This window comes from Nycticebus coucang, chromosome 22 (genome assembly GCF_027406575.1).
Source record: "Nycticebus coucang isolate mNycCou1 chromosome 22, mNycCou1.pri, whole genome shotgun sequence".
In the NCBI taxonomy this organism is placed as follows: Eukaryota; Metazoa; Chordata; class Mammalia; order Primates; family Lorisidae; genus Nycticebus; species Nycticebus coucang.
In genome coordinates this window covers 35,890,431-35,907,476 of record NC_069801.1, presented here as the reverse complement: position 1 = coordinate 35,907,476, position 17,046 = coordinate 35,890,431, and positions in this window count along the sequence as shown.

The window sequence follows — 17,046 nt, the reverse complement described above, 5'->3', positions numbered from 1 at the left end:
ACAGGCTGATGCCTGAGCATGCATACTGTTCTCTGGTGCCCTTTTGACACATCTGGTGGATGATTAAAGCTACAATGGCAAGTTTGCCATCACTTATGCCTGGGAGCCGTGCTATAAAGCAGAAAGATTTACTCTTATCCTTGTTCCCTTAGGAATTTAGGGTGGCACAATGATGGGTCTCTTCCTGTGGCAGGGATGGCTCATTGTCCATCAAAATTCATTGTCTCCTTCTATGCTAACCAGTCATGGCTGGAGAGCAGCTGTCTGGCCAGGGACTGGTGGCTAGACTTGGCCATGTGACTCCTTTGCATCAGTGGAATGTGAGAGGAAGTGATGTGTGGCTTAGTAGTTCAAGATTCTTAAGGGATGCTTTGTGTCTTCCATCCTTAATTCTCTCCTTTTATTGATTGGTTGCAGATGGTGACAATGCTCTTTGGGATGGCAGCATCACAAGAGGGACAGAGCCAGGGTCTCTGCATCAACACATTTGTGATGGGGATCATGGTAGATAGAGTGCATAATGTGGTTCCACAGCTCACCCGTCCCTGTATCTGTGTCTGGCCAGGTGAACTCAGAGCTCCTCCTATGAAGGGGAGGGTACGCTGACCAAAGCAATGGAGGATATGCCTTACCGTAATAAAATGAGGAAATGCGATGGTGTGTCAGTTCCAGCCCTAAATCCCAAAAGACCCTGCATGGTTCTGCCTGTTTGTTGCCCCTTTCCTGCTCCATAAGAATATTCCTGACTGTTCTGATGGAGACAGAGACCAAGGGATGCAGTCAAGCCACTCTGATTATGCAGCTCAGACCAACCTTCAGCCAGCGACCCATGGTACATGAACAGGCCCAGCAAGATCAGCAGAGCTATCTAACCCCTCTGCATCTGACCGCAGACACCTGAGAAGTAAACACTTATTGCTATGTGTCACTGAAGTTTTGTGGTTGGTTGTTACACAGCATTAGGACAACAGATAACTGATAAAGCAGCCTACCAACCAGGAATGAATCTAAGCCCTGGACTGCTATATGAGTAAGAGAGATATTTCCACTGTGATTGAATGGTGGTGCATTTGGAGTTGATATGTAAAAGCAGTTTCACAGACCCCAATTGAAGTGTTCTACTAATTTTTGACCCTCTTCACTGCTTCAGGATGAAGATCCCAGAGAGATCTGGCCTCTGACTGCCACTTTTTTTTTTAATTGTTAAATCATAGCTGTGTACATTAGGGCAATCAAGGGGTATAATGTGCTGGTTTCATATGCAATTTGAAATAGTCTCATCAAACTGTTCAACATAGCCTTCGTAGCATTTTCTTAGTTATTGTATGTAGACATTTGTATTCTGCCTTTAGTAAATTTTGCCTGTATCCATTCTAAGATGCACCGTAGGTGTGGCCCCACCCATTACCCTCCCTGTACCCTAACCTCCCCCCTCCCTTCCACTTCCTTGGCCCTTTCCTCATAGTCTTGTGCTATAGTTGGGTTATAGCCTTCATGTGAAAGCTATAATTTAGCTTCATAGTAGGGCTGAGTACATTGGATACTTTTTCTTCCATTCCTGAGATACTTTGCTAAGAAGAGTATGTTCCAGCTCCATCCATGTAAACATGAAAAAGGTAGTCTCCATCTTTCTTTAAGGCTGCATAATATTCCATGGTATACATGTATCACAATTTGCTAGTCCATTCGTGAGTGGATGGACACTTGGGCTTCTTCCATGACTTAGCAATTATGAATTGGGCTGCAATAAACATTCTGGTACAGATGTCTTTGTTATATTGTGATTTTTGGTCTTCTGGGTATAAACCTAGTAAAGGAATTATAGGATTGAATGGCAGGTCTATTTTTAGGTCTCTAAGTATTCTCCAAACATCCTTCCAGAAGGAACGTATTAGTGTGCATTCCCACCAGCAGTGTAGAAGTGTGCCCTTTTCTCCACATCCATGCCAACATTTCTGGTTTTGTGATTTTGTTATGTGGGCTACTCTTACTGGGGTTAGGTGATATCTCAAAGTAGTTTTGATTTGCATTTCTCTGATGATAAGGATGATGAGCTTTTTTTCATGTGTTTGTAGATCATGCATCTGTCTTCTTCAGAGAAGTTTCTCTTCAAGTCCCTTGCCCGCCCTGAGATGGGATCATGTATTCTTTTGTAGCTAATACGTTTGAGTTCTCTGTGGATTCTGGTTATTAAACCTTTATCGGAGGTATAACCTGCAAATATTTTCTCCCATTCTGAGGGCTGTCTGCTTGCTTTGCTTACTATGTTCTTGGCTGTGCAGAAGCTTTTTAGTTTGATCAGGTCCCAGTAGTGTATTTTTGATACTGCTTCAATTGCCTACGGAGTCCTCCTCATAAAATATTCACCCAGGCCAATTCCTTCAAGAGTTTTCCCTGCATTTTCTTCAAGTATTTTTATAGTTTCATGTCTTAAGTTTAAATATTTTATCCAGTGAGAGTCTATCTTAGTTAATGGTGAAAGGTGTGGGTCCAGTTTCAGTCTTCTACAGGTTGCCAGTCAGTTCACCCAACACCATTTGTTAAATAGGGAATCTTTTCCCCAATGAATGTTTTTAATTGCCTTGTCAAAGATCAAATAACGGTAAGTAACTGGATTCATCTCTTGGTTCTCTATTCTGTTCCAGACATCTACTTCTCTGTTTTTGTGCCAATACCATGCTGTTTTGATCACTATCGATTTATAGTACAGTCTCAGGCCTGGTAGTGTGATTCCTCCTGCTTTGTTTTTATTTCTGAGTAATGTTTTGGCTATTCAAGATTTTTTCTGATTCCATATAAAATGAAGTATTATTTTTTCAAGATCTTTAAAGTATGACAATGGATCTTTAATAGAAATTGCATTAAAATTATATATTGCTTTGGGTAGTATAGACATTTTAACAATGTTGATTCTTCCCAGCCATGAGCATGGTATGTTTTTCCATTTGTTAAGATCTTCAGCTGTTTCTTTTCTTAAAGTTTCATAGTTCTCTTTGTAGAGATCTTTCATGTCCTTTGTTAGGTATAATCCCAAATATTTCATCTTCTTTGGCACTACTGTGAAAGAAATAGAGTCCTTAACTGTTTTTTTTTGGCTTGGTTATTGTTGGTATATATAAACGCTACAGATTTATGGGTGTTGATTTTGTAGCCTGAGACATTGCTGTATTCCTTGATCGCTTCTAAAAGTTTTGTGGTAGAATCCCTAGTGTTTTCCAGATATATGATCATATCATCTGTGAAGAGTGAAAGTTTGATCTCTTCTGACCCTATATGGATACCCTTGATCGCCTTTTCTTCCCTAATTGCAATGGCTAAAACTTCCATTACAATGTTAAAGAGCAAAGGAGACAATGGGCAACCTTACCTAATTCCTGATCTAAATGGAAATGATTTCAAATTAACTCCATTCAATACAATATTGGCTGTGGGTTTGCTGTGGATGGCCTCTATTAGTTTAAGAAATGTCCCTTCTATACCAATTTTCTTAAGTGTTCTGATCATGAAGGGATGCTGGATATTATCAAAAGCTTTTTCTGCATCAATTGAAAGAATCATATGGTCCTTATTTTTTAGTTTGTTTATGTGCTGAATCACATTTCTAGATTTACGTATATTGAATCAGCCTTGAGACCCTGGGATAAATCCTACTTGGTCATGGTGTATAATTTTTTTTGATGTATTGTTGGATTCTTTTTGTTAGGATCTTATTCAGTATTTTAGCATCAATATTCATTAGTGATATTGGTCTATAATTTTCTTTTCTTGTTGGGTCTTTCCCTGGTTTGGGGATCAAGGTGATGTTTGCTTCATAGAATGTGTTGGGTAATATTCCTTCTTTTTCTATATTTTGGAAGAGGTTTAGTAATATAGGTACTAGTTCTTCTTTAAAGGTTTGGTAGAATTCTGATGTAAAGCCATCTGATCATGGGCTTTTCTTTTTAGGGAGATTTTGTACAGTTGATGCTATTTCAGAACTTGATATAGGCCTGTTCAACATTTCCACTTCATTCTTGCTAAGTCTTGGTAGGTGGCGTACTTATAGGTATTGGTCGATTTCTTTCAGATTTTCATATTTCTGAGAGTAGAGTTTGTTGTAGTATTGTTATTTCATCGTTACCATTTCTGATTGATGAAATAAGAGATTTTACTCTTTTTTTCCTGGCTAGGTTGGCCAAAGGTTTATCTATTTTATTGATCTTTTCAGAAAACCAACTTTTGGATTTATTGATCTGTTGTATAATTCTTTTGTTTTCAATTTCATTTAATTCTGCTCTGATTTTGGTTATTTCTTTTCTTCTGCTGGGTTTGGGGTTGGAGTGCTCTTCCTTTTCCAGTTGCTTGAGATGTTCCATTAAGTTATGAACTTCATCTTTTCGTTTTCTTGAGGAAGGCTTGCAGTGCTATAAATTTCCGTCTTAGGACTGCCTTTGCAGTATCCCAGAGGTTCTAGTAATTCGTGTCTTAATTGTTGTGTTTTTCCAAAAATTGGGTGATTTCCTTCTGAATCTCATCTATAACCCATCTATCCTTCAGCATAAGGTTGTTTAGCTTCCATGTTTTTGTATGGGTATGCAGGTTCCTGTTGTTATTGAGTTTAACTTTTATTCCATGATGATCTGAAAAGATGCAAGGAATAATTTCTATTTTTTAAATTTGCTGAGGTTAGATTTGTGTCCTAGGATGTGGTTGATTTTGGAGTATGTTTCGTGGGCTGATGAGAAGAATGTGTATTCAGTTTTGTTGGGATGAAATGTTCTGTAGATGTCTGTTAAGTCCAGATGTTGAATGGTTAAGGTTAAATCTAAAATTTCCTTGCTTACCTTATTTTTGGAGGATCTATCCAGCACTGCTAAAGAGGTGTTAAAATCTTTAACTATGGGCAGCACCTGCGGCTCAGTGAGTAGGGCGCCTACCCCATATACCGAGGGTGGCGGGTTCAAACCCAGCCCCAGCCAAACTGCAACAAAAAAATAGCCGGGCGTTGTGGCAGGTGCCTGTAGTCCCAGCTGCTCGGGAGGCTGAGGCAAGAGAATTGCATAAGCCCAAGAGTTAGAGATTGCTGTGAGCCGTATGATGCCACGGCACTCTACCCGAGGGTGGTACAGTGAGACTCTGTCTCTACAAAAAAAAAAAAAAAATCTTTAACTACTATGGAAGTGGAGGAAATCAAGTTGCTCATGTCTATTAGAGTTTCTCTTATAAATTGAGGTGCGTTCTGGTTGGGTGCATAAATATTAATAATTGAAATCTCATCATATTGAGTATTCCTCTTAACAAATATGAAGTGACCATTCTTATCCTTCCTTACTTTTGTTGGTTTAAAGCCTATTGTATCTGCAAATAGAATTGCAACACCTGCTTTTCTCTGATTTCCATTTGCCTGGAATATAGATGACCATCCCTTCACCTTGAGTCTATGTTTGTCTTTTAATGTAAGATGTGATTCTTGTATGCAGCAGATATCTGGCTTGAGTTTTTGTATCCAGTCAGCCAACCTGTGCCTCTTTAGAGGACAATTTAAACCATTCACATTAATTGAGAATATTGATAAGCCTTTTGAGAGTCTGGTGGACATTTTTAATCCTTTTGTGAGTGTGGAAGTTGGAATTTGATCAAAATTTCTGGGTGGGTTTACTTTTGTGGTGGAGGATTACACTGGTCTTTATGGAGGATAGGTCTGAGAATATCCTGGAGAGCTGGTTTCGTTATGGCAAATTTCTTCAACATGTGAATGTAACTGAAGTATTTAATTTCTCCATCATAAGTCAAACTCAGTTTAGCTGGGTACAGGATCCTGTGTTGAAAGTTATTTTGTTTTAGGAGATTAAAAGTCTATGACCATCCTCTTCTAGCTTGAAAGGTTTCAGCAGAGAGATCTGCAGTTATTCTAATATTCTTGCCCTTATAGGTGTTGGTTTTCTTTCGTCCGGCAGCTTTCAGAATTTTCTCCTTCATATTAACTTTAGTGAAATTGATTATGATGTGTCTGGGGGATGTTTTATTTGGGTTGAGTCGTGCTGGAGTTCTGAAACTGTCTGCTATCTGAATTTTGGAATCTCTTGGCATGTCTGGAAAGTTCTCCTTCATAATCTCATGGAAAAGAGACTCTGTGCCTTGCAAAGCCACTTCATCACTTTCAGAGATCCCTATAAGATGAATATTGATTTTCTTCGAATTATCCCAGAGCTCTCTGAGAGAGTGGTCTGTTTTTGCCCTCCATTTCTTTTCCTCTTTGAGAGTTTGGGAGCTTTCGAAAGCTTTGACTTCAATGTCAGAAATCCTTTCTTCTGCTTGCTCCATTGTATTACTGAGGGATTCTACTGTGTTTATCAGATCTTTGAGGGCCGCAACTTCTTGTCTCAATGTGTCAAAATCTTTGGCCATTTGGTCTTTGAATTTGTTGAATTCTTGAGATATCTTTTGGGTTACTGCTTGGAATTCTAATTCGATCTTATTTGCTATCCAGATTCTGAATTTGATTTCTGACATTTCAGCTATTTGTTTGTACATGGGATCTTGTGCTGTGTCTGCCCCATTGCTCCTTGGGGGAATTGATCTACTCTGATTATTCATATTTCCAGAGTTTTTCTGTTGACTTCGCCTCATGATTGTTTTTCACCGTTGCCTCTGGCCATCCTCAGAGTTGGGGAGGTGTCTCTCCAAGATTAGATCCCAGCGGGATCACTCTATTGTTGCTGGATCTTTGTAGGTAGTGACCCTTTGTAGTTCCTCTGCGGCTGCCCCAGCCAGGGAGTTCTGGTTGTGGAAACAGCTCTGGAGTGTGACACACCCAGATCCAGCAACAGGGAGGGAGATGGTGCGCACAGTTCTGGTAGTTCCTGGTGCCCAGTGACTTTGGCACAGAGAGCCCAAGGTTCTAGCTGTCTCTGGCCAGGAGAAGGGCTCTGCACAGAGGCAGGGAGGGTTCTGGAGGGCATACGGCTACCAGAGTCCCTGGCCAGATGAGAGGGCTGGTGTGGAGGCAGGGAGGGTACAGGAGGGAGGACGCAGGGTTGCATGGCTTCAACAGTTCCTGGTCAGGGCATGCGGAGGCCCAGCGGGCACAGGTCTCGGGTCAGGGGTCATGGAGCAGCTCTTATGGAGGTCCAGGCGGTGCCAAGCCCAGGAGTTTGAGGTTGCTATGAGCTGTGATGCCATGACACTCTACCCAGGGCAACAGCCCGAGGCTCCAATGTGCCAAAACCAGTCTCCCTCTGCTTCTGAGGGTTAAGGCTGTAAGGCAGCTCAGTTCCTGCCTTTAGGGTGCTCAGTCACTCTGCGACCCTGAGGGTGGAGCTTGCCGGGGCAGTTCTCTCACAATGGCTCCCTGCGGCCCACAGCCGAACACTATTAGCTCCGTCCGGCTCAGTGGCTCAGTCTGGAGCCCTAGACAATGCCCAGAGTTCTCCGTACTCCTGCTCAAGCTCTCCCCAAGGCAGTTCAACTGAGTGCCAAGTCCAAAAACACCAAAATAGTTCACAAGTAAGGCCTTTCCGGTTTGCAGTCTCACTGCTGCTTGTACTTATGGCTTCTGGTGGGATTAGGTTGATCGAACACACGCAACCACTTGCCTGTTTTCCACTGTTTTTGTCCTCCTCTTGGGGTCCAGAAGTTCCTTGCTGACTCCCGTATCCTCAAAGGGATGATTATAGGCAGATCCCACCAGCCAGAGATGCCTGGAGTCTTATCTCCCCAGACTCACTGTGCCCAGTTGCAGGGATGCTGTTAGTTGGCCGCCATCTTGCTCCACCTCCTCTGACTGCCACTTTCTTTCTCTGTGTTAGTTCCATTGGAAATGCTTCAGGAGTCTCCATCATCACAATCTTATCTCTTGCTTTTCCCTGTGCCTAGAATGCCCCCTCCCCACAGAGCATAGCTAACTCTCAGCTGAATCTCCCTTGTTCTAGCAAGCTGACCCTGACTCTAGGAGGAGGTCCGTCTCCCAACAATACTATACCAAAATCCCTCTGCTTCCCTTTGAGATTCTCAGCCTGGACATGTCTTCTCCATTGGAAGGGCAGGAACCCTGTCTCATGTGCCCATGCCATTTCTCTACCATTGATCACACACCTGGCACCCTGTATGTGCCAAGTGAGCATTTCTTGAACCAATGATCTAGTGAAGGTGACATTTTCTGGAGAAGATGTATGCAGCCTTTTCAATGGAACACTTCTGAGCTTGTGAGTACATAGTGGGTACTTGCTTGTCCTCCAGATGCATCCTCTAGCTGTAAGTTCATTTCCCTCTCAACCTTCCTCCAAAGCTCAAGTTCCCAAGTGGCCATGTAGTGAGGTGGTGTGAACTCTGCAGCCTGTCTGCCAGGATCCAAATCCTGGCTTCCCTCCTTACTGACTGTGACACCTGGACAAGGTTCTCATGCCTCTCTGCCTTGGTTTCCTCATCTGTAAAGTGGGGGTGATGAGAGTAACCTTCTCATAGGCTGCTCCAAGGAATAAATGAGTTAATTTATGTGAAGGACATGCCTGGAGCCTCCCAGATAGTAAGAGCTCTAAAAGTATAAGCCGTCATTATTCAAGGTTAAGGACTGTCTTTTATTTATTTTTGCATCCCCCAAATGCCTAACCTAGTACTGACAAAAAGAATGTGCTCGATAAATGTTTGATTTTAATTTTTATCTGTGTTTTGCAGTCTAGAGGTCTTTTATTTCTTTTCTACACCTATACAGCCCTGGATCTATAGGGAATAGGTTCCAGCAGCTCCGGCTCCTTTCTGTTTGTTTTTCGCAGAGAACGCCTCACTGGGAGGAGCTGGCTGGTGCTTCACTTGAACTTAGGTACCTTTCTCTTTGGCTTCCTTCTTTCTCAGATCATTTTCCTTTATGTGTCTTAGGAAGTTATCTCGGTTCTCAGAGCACTTAATAAGCCCACTATAAATTCTCTTGGCAAGAGTCTTGCCCTTAAATCATATGTTTAAAGCCAAGAGCACTCTGAATGATACTGCAGACTCTTCTGGTTTTGCGGTGTAACATCTGGGGGCATGCCTTTTCTGACAGGGCCTATTCCTTGGCCATCTACAGTGTCCCCTTTCTTGAAGATTCACATGCATGTGACCAAAGGAACATGGCTCAAAAGCCATGACTTTTAAAAGGCCCAGAGGACACACAGCTGGTGCCTCTCCTCTTTCTCTTTCTGTGGTGGGTCTGTGATTCCACATCAGGACAAGTGGCTAAGCACGGCCCAGAGACAGGAGACAGCCTTAGCCTTGGGAATGGCACATTTTACAGGTTAGCACACTTTCTTCTTGGGAGGAAAGTCAGCGTGAATGGATGACTTACAGCATGTATTTTGGGCCAGAGGGTCCTCAGTTTAAAATCTAGCCCAGCCACTCCCCAACCATGCTGGGTCTCAGTTTCCTCAGAGTTAAGCTGTGGGTAATGGTTGCATCTCCTTCTTAGGGTTGTTGCAATAGGTAAGCCAAGCAAAGCACTTAGCCCAGGATGGGTGTAAGAGATTAACAAATGTTAGTAAGTTCCGAAACAATAATTAAGACTATGGATACTTTGCCCCAAGGTGATGTATTTGTTCTGCATGGAAATCCTTAGTGTGAAGTAATAACACTGGGGTAATACTCAGCTAGCACTTACTAAGTGCCAGACAGAGTTGTAAGAGCTTTCAATGTACATGTATTAACTAATTTAATTCCTTCATCAGACTTATAAAATAGGTAGTGTTACTATTATCTTCATTTTACAGATGAGGAAACTGAAGCACAGAGAAATCTCTTGAGAGGCTCCATATGAGTGCAGACTGCTCAACAAGTTTGGTTTGGGATGAGAGACCCCATTTTCAATATCTAACATGCAGTCCTAAAGTATCCCCTAACATCTGCGGAACAAGTCAGTGTGTTTTTTTAATTAAAAATTAAGAACACTTGTCCTTCAAAAGATGCTATTAAGAGCATGTAAAGATAAGAAATGGACTGAGAAAAATATTTGCTAATCACATATCTGATAAAGGATTTGTGTCAGAGTATACACAGAAGTCCTGTCAAAAGGCAACAATAGGAAAAAAAAATAAAAAATATTTTTTAACAATGAGAAAATGATTTGAGTGGACACTTCAGCAAAGAAGATAAATGGGTGGAAAATAAGCACACAGACAGCACACTAATCCTTATGGTCTTAATGCAAATTGAGACCACTTTGAGATACTGCGTGCCTGCTAGAATAGCCAGATTTAAAAAGAGGGAGTACGCCAAGCTTTGGCATGGATGTGGGGCAACTGGAACTCCACATGCTGTTAGGAACGTGACGTGGAATGCTGCTTTGGGACACAATTTGGGAATTTCTTAAAAAGTTAAAATTATACCTTCCCTATGATCCTGGTCATTCCCAGGATCCTCCTCCATTTCTAGTCCAAAGAAGTGGAGGCACGTGTCCACAGCAAGACTTGTACATGAATATTCACAGTGGCCCATTGAGTGAATGGATAAGCCAATTTTGCTGTGTCCTGGCAATGGAATAGTACTCAGTAATAAAAAGAACACACAACAAAGTAGTTATGCTAAGTGAAAAAAGCCAGACAAAAAATGAGTGTATCTTTGTGATTCCAGTGACGTAAAGTTCTGTAAAATGCAAGCCAGTCCATACGAACAGAAAGCCACTTGGTGGTTGCCCTCGGGTGGAGGGAGAGAGGGAGGCTTTCCCAATGGGCTTGGGGAGACGTTGGAAGCAAAAGATATGTTTACCATCCTGATTGTGGTGATGGTTTCACAGGTATACTCATTTGTCCAAACTTATCAGATTGTGTGCTTTAACTATCTCCATTGTTGGTATGTCAATTATACCTCAATACAGAACTAAACAGCAACAGTCAGGAGCTGCCAAGTGAGGAACTGGTGGCCCTTGGAGGTCCATGGTGGTTCAACTCAGGATCTTCTAGGTTCCTGCCTAATAAAAAGTTATTTTATTTATTTTTTTTTTTGAGATAGAGTCTTACTATGTTGCCCTTGGTAGAGTGCTGTGGTGTCATAGCTCATAGCAACCTCAAACGCTTGGGCTTAAGTGATTTTCTTGCCTTAGCCTCCCAAGTAGTTGGGACTACAGGTGCCTGCCACAAAGCCTGGCTATTTTTCTTTTTTTGTTGTTGCAGTTGTCATTGTTGTTTAGTTGGCCCTGGGCTGGGTTCGAACCCTCCAACCTCGGTGTATGTGGCTGGCACCATAACCACTGTGCTATGGGTGCCAAGCCTAAAAAGTTATTTTTTAAAAATGAAATTTTCAGTGCAGGTCAGACCCCATACTAGAAACTTCCCTTGTTTTCTCAGGACCTGGGAAGAGCCTTTTAACCAAATATCCCCCCAAAGAACATAGGCAGGGTGGGAGTGGGGGAGGTGTTTCTGCTCAGAGGGCCACTGGGGAGAGCTTGGGGAAGTCCCTTCAAACCTCAGTCTAGCTTCCCGATTTACAAATGTGTTGTTCTGGGCCTTCTGTGCTGAGCTGTGTTCCCCAAACCTTCTAAAATGAGGAGGGCGTTAAAGAATAAATGCCTTTCAGTGATGCTGTCACATAGCCTCGCCAGCCTCCCTGGCAGAGAATGGAGGAGGGAAAGGGCGTTGAGGCAGGCGGAGCGCTGGTGTTTTCTGGGCCCAGGCTTGGTGGCACTTCATTGTCAAGCTCCCTGGGGAAGTCAGACTGTCTCATGCATATTCCAGTTTGCCTCCTGGCGAGGAATACTGGGCTGACAGGGCCAGGCTAACAATGTGCTTGTTCACGGTCTGGTGAACTGCCCTTCTTCCTCGAGTAGAGGTTTTTAATGATGTTCAGCAATAGTGTTCAATGAAAATAATGACTGAATTCCATACCACAGCCTCTTGGTGTGTCTGTGTGGGGGAGCTGGAGGTGGAGGATACAGACCAAGGCAAATGCCATTTGGCTCCCTATCTACCTCCAAGGCAAATGTGGAATTCCCCCTGACCCCACCTCCGGGCTTGGCCATCCACTGGGTAAGGACCCGTCTGCTGGACTGATGGCATTAAGTAGGTTGTTAGTCTCTTTTTTTTTTTTTGAGACCGAGTCTCAGTCTGTCACCCTGGGTAGAGTGCCTTGGCATAATAGCTCACAGCAACTTCAAACTCCTACGCTCAAGCAATCCTCCTGCCTTAGACTCCTGAATATCTGGGACTATAGGCACCTGCAATAAGGCCTGGCTATTTTTAGTGATGGGGGTAGGGGCCTCACTCTTGCTCAGGCTGATCTCAAACTCCTGAGCTCAGGCAATCCACCTGCCTCAGCCTCCCAGAGTGCTAGAATTATAGGCATGAGCCTCTGTACCTGGCCCAGGTTGTTAGTCTCTAATTGGCACAGTTGACAGTGTAGATCAGTGATTTTCAACTGGGGTCCTGTGAGAGGATCTTAATTAAGATCATTAATTAAATAATTTTCAAAAGAAGTTCAAAGTACAGTAAGTATATTTTTTTACTCGTGTGCCGTGGAAGTTTAACTATAGGTTCAAGTGTGCTGAGAGATAAAAAAGGTTGAAAACACTGGTGCAGACAAAGGAGCAGGCACCAGGAAGTAGGAGGGAAGGAGTGAATGAGCAATGAGTGCAGAGTGAGCTGAGAGCTCACCTAACCCCTGGCCTCTTTGGTCGAATTGTTCCTTGTTGTGGGGGGCACGGTAGGATGTTTAGCTGCATCCCTGGCCTATGCCCACTAGATGCCAGTGGCCTATCCCATCTCCCAGTTCATGATAATGACAATCAAAACTGTTTCCAGGCCAGGGCAGTGGGTCACACCTGCAATCCTAGCACTCTGGGAGGCTGAGGTGTGTGGATCACTTGAGCTCCGGGGTTTGAGACCAGCCTGAGCAAGAGTGAATCCCGGTCTCTACTAAAAATAGAAAAATTAGCTGGGCATTGTGGCGGGCACCTGTAGTTCCAACTACCAGGGAGGCTGAGATAGGAGGATCACTTGCACCCAAGAGTTTGAGGTTGCTGTGAGCTATGACACTGCAGTACTCTATCCAAGGCAACCGAGTGAGACTCTGTCTCAAAAACACAAAAACAAACAAACAAACAAAAAAACCTGTTTCCAGATGTTGCCAAATGTTTTCTAGTGGGGGTGAGATCACTCCTTGTTGGAATAACTGCTTTTGAACTCAATTGGATCACTGGCAGAATGGCCACATTTGACTTCCCTAAGGACAAGAGATTGGACTAGGCCTGCACTATTCAATGCAACAGCCACAAGCCACAGGTGATACTGAGGTTTGGTGTATGGCTGGTTGGAACTGACACGTGTTGTCAGGGCAAAACATATGCTGGGTTTTGAATTCTTGGAATGATATAAAGAATATAAAATGTCTCACCGATAACTTTCTTATTGATCACATGTTGAAATGATAATATCTCAGATATATTGGGTTAAATAAATTACGTTATTAAGATTAATTTTGACCAAGTGCAGTGGTTTATGTCTGTAATCCCAATACTTTTGGAGGCTGAGGCAAGAGGATCATTCAAGGCCAGGAGTTCAAGATCAGCTTGGGCACCAAAGTGAGACACTATCTCTATAAAAAAATTAGCCAGGTGTGGCAGTGGTGTGTGTCTGTAGGCCCAGATACTCCAGATGCTGAGGCTCCAGAAGGATTGTTGGAGCCTAGGAGTTTGAGGTTCCAGGGTGCCACAATGACACCACTGCACTCTAGCTGGGGCAACAGAGTGAGACCCTGTTTCAAAGAAAAAAAATTAATTTTGCCTGCTCCTTTTACTTTTAAAATATGGCTTTTTTAAAATAAGGAGATATAAGATGGCCTGTGTTGTAGGAGACCGAGCACCAGGCTTATAGAAGCGGCCACCTCTTGGAGGGAGGTGCTGGGAGCGAGACAATCTCCTAGCTGGCTTGGAGATGTTTTGCAGCCCGGAGACAAGCCCTCAAGCAACTGCATGCATTAATGAGATAAGATTGGTCCTCATTAGCAAGCAGGTATTATACTGTGGGCATTTGAGGTGCAACAGGGTGGGAGTTGAGCCTGTGAGGAAAGAGCACGTAGCAATCATTAAGCACATAGCTCCAGTATGTGAGCCCACCACACCTGTTGTATAATGCTCCAATAAAAGGCCGTGACAGAGGTACTCGGAACTCTCCCTGCACCTATGGGAAGCCCACCTCTTGCAGGCTTGTACCTTCAATCCAGGTCCTGGCTGTTTTTATTCCCGAGGTGATGGGGTGCCAAAGCGGGCACTGACACTGGTGTCCAGAAAGACAAAGTCGATTGTCTTTGTCACAATCCCTGTATCAGTGTGATGGCATGCTGACAGGGAGGTGACCCATGGCAGCATGGGCTCTAGGGTGGACGAGGGTTACTCACCTGAAGAAGTGATGGTAGAGTGGTGGAGGAAAGGGAGGAGGATTAGGGGAAGGGACAGAGGAGACAGCTGAGGCCGAAGTGCTGTGGTGGAGGGAGTGGGATGTGTTTGAACCACAGACAGAGGCCACCTGATGGTGTGCAAAGGCCAGGGAGGCTGGCAGGGAACAGATTACAGAGGGCTTGGGTGAGGTGTGGGTGAGGAGTCAGTCTCCATCCTAAAAGCAGTAGGAGGCAATTGAAAAGAACTTGAGCAGTGGTGTGACATGATCAGACTTGCATTTTAAAAGTCTCTGTCTTTATTTCCCCTCCTGAGGGGTCTTTGAGGGTCCTAGCATCAGACTTCTGGGCCCAAATCACAATCTTGTCACTTACTAACTTTGTGACCTTGGGCAAGTAACTTAAACTTTCAGTGCCTCGTTTTCCACATCTGTAAAATGGGGATGATGATGATGAAAGTATTGACCTCATAGGGTTGGTATGATGGCAAGTGGATTATTATGTGAAGGACACTTAGAATAGGCTTGGACACACAGTCGCTACACCATGTTATTCAATATTAAGTTACTGAGAAGGGAGACTCCATCTTAAAAACCTTGGCTTTCCTCATTCTGGGTACACATATGAGTTGAAAAGATGTGGGGTTTTTTATTTATATGTTTCTTTCCTCTCCCAGGAGGAAATCTCAGCCTGGTTAGCATTCTTGCTTTCTGTTCCACAGGGGTCTGGAGGACAGAAAGGAAGGAGTTGGGGACAGTCAGGGGATATAGGGAGAGAACTTCATGGATCAAGGTCCATGAAGACCTTGATTCTAGCTTTTCCCAATGGCAGGATTCCTTACAGGTTTTTTTCCAGCATTGCTTCCTTGTAAAGCCAGGCTGGGGAAAGAGGCACTATCTTAGCAGGGAGGCAAAGAAAAATGACCAATGACCTTCTCCTGGCTCTTGCCCATTAGAGCATCCCCATGCTGGGGGACAAGGCAGGAGAGGGCACAGCTTTCCCAGTGTTATGCACATATTTGGAGAAGTGCTTGTTTGTTAAGTTCTTTGACTATATTCCAAGAACTCAGCAGTGCCTACTTGGAGGGTGACCATTGGAAGCCAAGGCTGGTCTAGGATATGTTGCCAATTGCCCAAGAGTTTATAGGAACTTTGGCGGCGTAATATATACACAGAGTTCAAAATCTTGAAAATCTATCTAGGTGCTGAGCTGGGTAAATAAAGCCAAGCACTTCTGCAGCTCCTCTTGTTAATTCAGCTAGAAGTTTCATAACAGTGCTTATCCGTGGCCCTGGTTTGCCAGCTGTGGACATATTTGGGTGCACATATATTGAGCTTATCCCTTCAGGGGCATAACATTCATGCTTCCCACACCCATTGCAGATGAAGAAAGGGTCCTGTCAGCTATGAGCCTGGGAGACCTGGCCTTATCCATTCATCTTCCTGTTCCCCATGTAATTGGGAACTGAATTTGGTCCAGGCTTTCTTAGAAACTTTTCTCATCCTGGGATATCTTGGGCACCTGATACTTGAGGGGTTCGAGGGGCTTTGGATCAACTCTATTCTCTCTAATATTTGGCATAGGAGCAGCACCATCCAGTGTGCTGATGCAGCTCCCAACATCTCAGCCCTCTGTGCCAGTTTCCCAAGTCGAAAAAAGGGACTGTGAAGACTTTTCCCTGTATGCTCTCTCATTACAGAAAAACCCCTGCAGATGTCTGCTTGTGTCCTATTGGCCAGAGTTGTGTCATAGGTCTGCCCCAAACCAGTCATTGCCATAGGAGGATTGGCATAGATCAGCCACGATTGCTCTCCTGGGCCAGACCCTGGTCTTCGGAGGTGGGGAGGAGGTGGAGCAGGAGTTGGGCCATCAGGTTTAGCCTTTATCCGAACTGTAATAGCTGTCATTCATATGTGTAAGATGGATGTCAGTCGAATGTTTGTAACTCAGAGACTTACTGAAATAGACTCCCTTCGTAAGTGTGAGTTGGGTGTGGGTCAGATGTTTGTAACTTATGGACTTACTGTAGTACCCTTCATTTCTAAGTATGAGACCTCAGAGCCTTTATGAGGTGTAGGGCTTTGAAAAACTTCCTGATATATTTTCCCTTTTAGTAATTTGATCCTTGCTTCCTTGAAGCTTTATAAAGCTGGGCTGGGAGATTGAGCTCTGCCCAGGGAAAGGAGGGAGAATACCTCCTAAAGCAAAGAACACCTCACCGAGTTCCTTTTAAACTTACAGAAAGAAAGCAGTCTAGAACAGAGGTCAGCAAATTGTGGCGTATAGGCCAAATCCTGTGGCTGTTTTAGTACATAAGGTTTTCCTGGAAATAGCTCCATGCATTTGTATTTTATGCATCAATGGTGCTACTTTTGCAAGACAGCAGAGTTGAGTAGCTGTGATGGGGACTAGATGGACCGCAAAGCATCTAGTATTCATTCTCTGGCCCTTTATAAAGGGAAAAAGAAAAGTTTGTTAACCCTAGGTAGAAAGGCATACTTTAAAGAGGAGGCACCTCAGAACATCTGAAGTTGCCTTTTTACATATTAAATTCCAAAGCTCAGAGGGTGCACTGACATATTACAAGGAAGGTTTTGCTACACCATGATACAGGGTGCCTGGTGCCCTGGCTCAGGCTGAGCTGGACTACCCGGGAAGACTTGCCGCACCTTCTGCATGGTGTATGTGTGAGGTGCAGGGGGTGTTGGTGCAGTGGAG